Source organism: Adiantum capillus-veneris, chromosome 1 (assembly GCF_014529385.1).
Source record: "Adiantum capillus-veneris isolate H3 chromosome 1, ASM1452938v2, whole genome shotgun sequence".
NCBI classification, from domain to species: domain Eukaryota; kingdom Viridiplantae; phylum Streptophyta; class Polypodiopsida; order Polypodiales; family Pteridaceae; genus Adiantum; species Adiantum capillus-veneris.
The window spans coordinates 60,567,774-60,573,773 of record NC_140931.1 but is presented as its reverse complement, the minus strand read 5'-3'; positions in this window follow the sequence as shown (position 1 = coordinate 60,573,773).

The window sequence follows — 6,000 nt, the reverse complement described above, 5'->3', positions numbered from 1 at the left end:
AAGGTCTTAAGATTATGTATGCACGGCATGCTAGCTAAGTGGAATCAATTCTACCACCTCAGGAAACACGCTTCCGCTATAACACCAGACCTTTTGTCAAGGACAAAATACGTTCTGGATTGTTTTTGGGTTGTTGTCAAACACAACAACACTTAAAAGAACCTAAAACTTGGACTTAATTCAAAGGCAAAGTGCTCTCATTAAGTCACACTGGTGTAGTCACAACCACATACATGGTAGGTGGATCAGTCTGTGACTTGTTTGTGTTTTTTCTGTTACCTCCCTCGATAAGAGCGACGTAGCAGAAACCTGTTGCATGTTTATAGGATAAGCTGCACGTTAGGCATAAGATGCACAAGAGCATGGCAATCAACTATACAAGTCATAGTCGTTTAAGGAAAGTTCCTCAGCCCAGCATGCTCTTCTTCTCTCGTTCTCTCTTTCTCTCTCTTTAAGGGAATAATGAAAATCTTCTAAGAAGCTTTTCATACATGTTTTGCTCGTAACTTAGCCTGAGCCAAGGTGCTCTAACTCTCAGCTAGCACGTGGCTAAGATTCTACTTACATTAGTCTTCATCGGTCCGTCCACTGAACACTAATTTTCATACGGGCTATGAGTCACACAGGCTAAGAGCCATTGTTAGGCCAAGGGTACGACCCGGCTATTGGCATTCTTTAGGTGATTGTTTTCACAATCAAACAGATCTACCCAAGAAAGTACAAATCAACGTTAATGGGCAAGCAAGACTCTTGTCATTACGGATGTTTAGGGTGTCATTTTTGCACTACATGTTTTTAGTGCGACACTCAAGTTCAGTTTTTGATAATCTTCAACTCACATCCGCTGATCTCTACAAAGAAGTATAGATGCAGCAATCAGTTGTGATAGCATGGCTGTCCACCAGAGCTAGGCAGTCCACTTGTGTGGATTCCATGTTCTCTCTATAGCACCACGGAGTGTCTATGGACATATTGTTTTGGGGTACGACCCGGCAGGTGACTGCTACATCACCCCATAAGCTTTGAGGATCATAGTTGATCTGCATTGAGGATCATAGTTGATCTGCATTGAGGATCACACTTTGATCTCTCTCAGTTAGACTTTCCAAGAAAGAATTCCGCAATCTACCACGCGGTAGCGGACAAACTCAACTTTTAAAGTTGATTCCAATCATTATGTACACGGTTAACTATGTTGGTTGCCGTGACCTGCTAGTTGAGCAGTTTCTACAAAGGGTCTTCCCAAGGGGTTTGACTACGTCGATTTTAACCACAGGGGTTGGATTGCAAAGGCAACACCCACGGTTCCCAGTGCAATGCTGTTTGTTTTTCAGGTAGGAGATGTGCTCCTCTCCGTTTGAATACTGGTACGTGAACATTAGGGGTTGGATTGCGAAGGCAACACCCACGGTTCCCAGTGCAATATTGTTTGTTTTTCAGGTAGGAGATGTGCTCCTCTCCGTTTGAATACTGGTACGTGAATACTGGTACTGATTTTAACCACAAGGGTTGGATTGCGAAGGCAACACCCACGGTTCCCAGTGCAATGCTGTTTGTTTTTCAGGTAGGAGATGTGCTCCTCTCCGTTTGAATACTGGTACGTGAACATTACAAAGGGTCTTCCCAAGGGGTTTGACTACGTTGATTTTAACCACAGGGGTTGGATTGCGAAGGCAACACCCACGGTTCCCAGTGCAATGCTGTTTGTTTTTCAGGTAGGAGATGTGCTCCTCTCCGTTTGAATACTGGTACGTGAATACTGGTACTGATTTTAACCACAGGGGCTGGATTGCGAAGGCAACACCCACGGTTCCCAGTGCAATGCTGTTTGTTTTTCAGGTAGGAGATGTGCTCCTCTCCGTTTGAATACTAGTACGTGAACATTACGTTCAAACCTCCAGGTATGCATCTATTAATTTGGTGTTATTCCATTTTTTGTATGCTTTGCTTTTTTTTTTTTTTTCAAGACGTATAAGTACACTTGAATGTTATAGAGCCATGCCAAGGGCATGTCGGCACAAAGCATTTTGGGCCAAGTGTCCAATCTACCTTTTTGCCTTATGCTGTTACGAACCTACTTGTAGGGTTCGATTTGGCACATGTTGTCACATGGGATACAACATGGTCTAGGAACTCAAGGAGTTTGGTTTAGCCAGTGTGGATCATGATAATGAGGGTCCCTCTCACTCGCGTCGCAGAGTGTTTGTAGTTACCTCCACACACAAGTACAGCTCGTACTTGATGGATGTCACTTTTCCTGGCATCCTTACTTGAGACATATTCCACATGTGGAGAATATGAGTCTCTGGGATTGACACTGGCGCCCAATTGGAAATGATGTGTCGCGACGAAGTCCCTAGGTGCCGGTCGCATCCGTTCATTAGACCAATTGACACACACAGTATCAGAAACAATTTCAGTGGCCAAAAATTGTCGGGTACTAAGTACAGACTTGTTGTGATTACAAGTGCTGTGAAACCACCTTAACGGAGGGTCGTTTCTACATATAGCAAAGTATGCTACGTTCATGAGAATGTCTCATGGTTGGTTCCTAGGTGTGACCGGGTTGTCACATTCTATTATGGTCCAACTTTTGCTGCAAAGTATGCTACGTTCATGAGAAGGTCTCATGGTTGGTTCCTAGGTGTGACCGGGTTGTCACATTCTATTATGGTCCAACTTTGTTGCAAGATTTTCACGTAAGTATCGTGGAAAGTCTCGTCATGGAATTGCGGTTTGGATATGTTTGTGTTAAATGCATGCACACTAGGTGTTATGGGCCCTAGTGTTTAACACAAATTTATTTGGAGCGGCATGCAAATCCATGGACTTCATTCTTTCTGCACCCTTTTGCACTGCTAGTACAATCTCTCTTGCAGATTTAGTATGAGTTTACACCCTGCCATACAAGGTGATGGCTGAGTATGGATGTTAGTGATTGGCTGCTGGAACCTCCAATCTACCTTCAACCTAGTTGGTTGTCTCCATTCCATATCGAGTATATGGCTGGATACTCAATGGTTGAGTCATAGTTTGTCATCAGTCGTGAAAAGACTGTCTGTAAGTGGTTGGGGAAAGTACCTCACTCTTACTACTGTTATTCATCCCACGTTGGATGGGCAGCTTATAAGTATTCTATTTAGTACTAAAGGATATGCTAAGCGCATACGTTAGTAAACCGTGCTAAAGGATCTGCTAAGAGTATACGTTAGCACAATGCATTCTAAATAGGTGATTCTCTCCTTATTCTAGAATTTGCTTAGGTTCAGTTTTCAACTTTGAACACCTGTTGTGGTGGGGTTGGATACTGATAGTTTCATAAGTCAAGGACTTAGTAGGTGTGCTGACAGAGTATGTTGGCATGTAACCTTTGTTAGGGGTGAACATGTGGTTCTGTGTGTTCCAAAATGTTTAGAAGTCTGACATGAGGACACTCCCTATTCTATCTTTCAGTAGCTATGAGCTTTTCAAGATACTCACATGAGTTACCATTTAGATACCGGTGGTTGCAAAAGGACAACAATGTTGAAAATCAAGATGTTGCTCTTGGTTTCATTGAACCTCCTCACTGCACCAGGTATCGGTCATATGGACAATTGGCCCGTGTAGAGGTGCCAATAAGGAAAACATCAGTGTTCTTACGAAGATACTACCACTTGTGTTTTTGAGGACAAAAACGCTTCTCCAAGGGGGGAGTAATGTCAGGCCAAGGGCAGGGCCAAGGGCCAGGACATACATGCGGTCAAGGGGCGCTATCTTTAGAGGCTAGGAGTCTATAAATAGCACGGTTGGGTGGAGAGTTGCATGGTCCAATCCCCCGCGGTCTCACATACAATCACTGATAACAATCTTGACCTATAATTTGATGCATTATAATATTCAAAGGGACATGTTTGATGTAGGAAAAGTTCAGCCTTTTTGTGTACTTTAGGCACAAATAGTGCACAAAACTTGATATAAATGCAAAATTACAAGATCAAAGAATCAAGCCACACTCGTGCTGGAATTGGTGGCATGTTGCCCACCGTCTCTTCTCCAAAACATGACTTGGTTTATGTGAAATATTCAAAGAACTCGAATCGCCTTGCTAGTTGAGAGCACTATTGTGCCAACCAATCATCCATGCATGTTGATGGATGCATGTTGAATTGTACTACCAGCCACATAGTCCACTTCCACTTCAACTTCTACTGCCACATAAAATCTTCCAACAATGGTATTTAGTAGCACTTCCATGATTAACCTACTTTGACCACAATACAAAACATGAAGACCCTTTGACGCTTGTTGAGTCGGGGGGTCCATCATCCTTTTTGCTAGAATAGATGTCAGAATCCACAAGTCAAATCACATGGAAAACGTTCAACTTGAAGAGACTATTGTAGGGAATGAGTTTCACCTTGTATGTCCCTCCATCACTTGGGCAACGAAATCCACCACTCTCCATGACCTACTTCATTATGGCTGTAATGCGCAAAAATGAATCTAATATTGAATTGTTTTTGTGCTTATCTTTGTATTTTTTCTAAAGCCAACTATGTTTTGAACACTCTGTGTTCTTTTGTGTATATTTCTAGTTTAGTAAACACACACACACACACACACACACACACACACACACACACACACACACACACACACACACACACACACACACACAAGTGGTGAATTTTTATGCTACATGGATACTATACTAAGTTAGAAGCAATTGCATCGACTCTACACACACACGCACACACATACACACATATATGAGTCTCGAATGGCCGGGCATGCTCACAATCGGTCTCATTACCAGTAATCACACACACACACACACACACACACACACACACACACACACACACACACACACACACACACACACACACACACACCCAAGTAGTGGCTCGTTATTATACTAAGCCCGATGGGACTGCATATACAGTACACACACACACACACACACACACACACACACACACACACACACACACACACACACACACACACACACACACACACACACACACACACACACATGAGGTCGTCTCTCAACTCTACATAAAATTCTATACCTAGTGTTTGCAAGCTACCTCCAACTAATTGCACTATGACTATATTGGATTGTAATGCGGGGTGGACTGATAGGTTCCCTGGTCAAAACTCTCAAATCAGGATACTCTCTTAGCACATGGACCGATAAAAATAAAAAAGGCCAAGGGCATTAAAAGCCTGGCTCTCACTTTTTGGTAAAACACTTGGAAACTGCCCAGTGATGGCGCAGTGTCAACGTGCCCTGAGGTGCTGCGCAAGGGGAAAAGATGCCATACGAGGCGATGCCTCTGAGGGTGACATGTGCGTGCCTATGCCACACAGTCTATTTGAGTTTGGGAGTCTACATGATTGTATACACTGTCGTACAACCGGTTTCAGCGCTCAGCATGGGTATACGTGCCCAAAGTATGGGGAAGTAGCACCATGAATGCTTTGGAAAACTCCTACAAGCCCTGCTCTATATAAAGGTGAGACCCCTTTGTGCTTCTCACTTAGATCTCTGGCTCTAGCATCTGATTTTCTGCATTAAGTGATTGAGTAGAGTGGAGGGAGAGTTGCTTTCAATATCAAACATGCCTAAGAAAACAACACCGATGGCTGTGAATGAACTTGAGGTTACGCAGGTTAGCATTCTTTTTGAGGGCTGCTGTAGCTTGAATACTTGGATTATTTTTTTGTTTTCTGAAGCAACATAACGAAATGGTTGATTGTCTTGTTTATTATGCATTAGACTCCTCTTAATTCTAGCTCGGAAATAGCTAGGTTACTCTGTTTAACATTTATCTTTCTTTTTTTAGCCATAACCTTTGGGCTACGTACTATACATCATGGCCCTTATGACTCAGGCTTGCTAGCCTATTCAATAGGGCACTCTATTTGAAAGGTGTAAACAATGGTTCTGTTATTGGTTCACCTTACTTGGTCTATAGTAGGTTGGATTGAGGTTGGGATCAGTCTATTGCA